The 2001-nt window shown below is 43.5% G+C and overlaps 1 pseudogene; it reads left to right on the forward strand.

The window, feature by feature from the left end:
- Positions 1-244: 244 nt before the first annotated feature.
- On the forward strand, positions 245-1246 carry LOC114914791 (uncharacterized; annotated as a pseudogene).
- Positions 1247-2001: the final 755 nt, after the last annotated feature.

Below are 2001 nucleotides of genomic sequence, written 5' to 3' on the forward strand. Positions count from 1 at the left end.
CGATTTATCTGCAATAAAATTATTAAAGGTGCATTTGGTTAACCACTAAAAAAATATTTTTATTTTATTTTTTGATTTTTGAAAAATAAAAATTAAAAAGCGGGTGACACGACAAAAAGTAAAAAGTAAAAATTAAAAAAAAAAACAAAAATAATTGCCTTATGTGGAAAGTAAATTTTTTTCGTTTTTTAAAATTTGCTTTGGTTTCTTCTCGACTTATCCGGACTCACCCCGACGCTCGCCACCTACCCCTCCCCCACCCTCCGACCCCCTCCTCCTCACCATCTCCCGTGCCATCGCCTTCTTCCATTGGCTCTCCTCCCGCCCCCCCTTTCGCCACATCCCCCTCTCCTATCTCACCATGGCCCACCTCCTCCACCGCCGCCGCGTCCCCTCCCTCGCCCGGCCTCTCCTCCGCCTCCTCATCACCCATCGCAGCCGCCACTCCGCCCCCGCCCTCTTCTCCCCTGCCCTTCAGGCCGCCGCCCCCCGCCCCCTTTTCCCTCCTTGACTCCCTCGCCCCCGAGTACGCTGACGCCGGCTTCGTCTCCGATGCCATCCACTGTCTTCGCCTTGCTTTTCGGCACCGCCTCCCCCTCCCTTTCCACTCCTCCGCTCGCCTCCTCCACTTGCTCATGAGGTCCGACTCCCCCGCTGCCACCTGGGCCTTCTACTCGGAGATCCTAGCCACCGGATTCCCTCCCAAGCTGCAAACTTTCAACCTGTTGATGCACTCTCTTTGCAAGAAGGATAGGGTCAGGGAAGCCCATTTGATTTTCGATGAGATTTGGAGGTTTAAAACTGAGCCCAGTGCCGCAGCTTCAATACTCTCATCAATGGCTACCGTAAAGTTGGTGACTTGGATGCTGGATTTGATTTGAAGAGACGGATGATGGAAGCTGGGGTCCATCCTGATGTTTGTACGTACAGTGTTTTGCTCAGGGGGGCGTGTAAAGCCAACAGGTTGGAGGATGCCAACCAGTTGTTCGATGAAATGTGCTGTAGAGGTTTTGTTCCCAATGCCGTTACATTCACCACATTGATTGATGGGCATTGTAAAGATGGCAAGGTTGTCACTGGGATGAATATTTATAGAAAGATGTGTAGGAAAGGTATTCAATCGGATTTAGTTACTTTTAATGCTCTTGTGAATGGCCTCTATAAGGATGGAAATTTGAGGGAGGTGAAACGGGTTGTGGAGGGATTTTAATATGTAAAATAATAACAAAATATTATGTGCTTATCAAACATGTTTTTTTTTGCTTTTTTGTCTTTTGTTTTGTAGCAACTAGTTAACAAACATGCTTTATTCTGTGGCAAAAATAAAAAAAATAAAAAATATTTTTTATAAAATAAAAATCAAAAAATGTAACCAAATGCATCCTAAACTAACACAGGCCTAAATGAGCCAGGCTATCTTTGTCCAATTGAGCATTTTCTATCTACAACAAGACAGAACACAAACACTAGCATGATGATGAATCTTTAGGGGGGACATCTCAGGTTTTCAACAAAGTTAAAAAAGTAATGGAACATTGGATGAAGGATTACAGCAATTTAAGTTTCAGCTTTTGTTTTATGTGATATGAAGCTATATTTCCTCCAATTTCTTTTGCATGCTATGTTACAGATCAAGTCAAAACCAGAGAACCTGGTTAGCATTTGGTTGTCTATCCCCTCCAACAAAAAAAAGGATTAGTTGGAGTCTAATCTGGTCAGGCTTCAGGTCCGACCAAGATAGGTCAAGCCAGATTCAAGGAGTAAATCTTATAAATCTGAAGGAGTAAATCAGGGGCTTCCACAAGCCAATCTCCCAAATTGGTTGAATATTTAAGTTTCACAACTACTCAGACATCCTCCAAATTAAAAAGATGCCAAAAGGCTGGTTTGAGGCTCTACGGTCTGAGCAAATGCAAAACTAGGGAGCAAAAGTATTAGACATTGCACCAAATCCTGCCTAGATATTAATTTTATAATTTGCAAATTACATGACCTGGCAAG

This window comes from Elaeis guineensis, chromosome 14 (genome assembly GCF_000442705.2).
Source record: "Elaeis guineensis isolate ETL-2024a chromosome 14, EG11, whole genome shotgun sequence".
Taxonomy (NCBI): Eukaryota; Viridiplantae; Streptophyta; class Magnoliopsida; order Arecales; family Arecaceae; genus Elaeis; species Elaeis guineensis.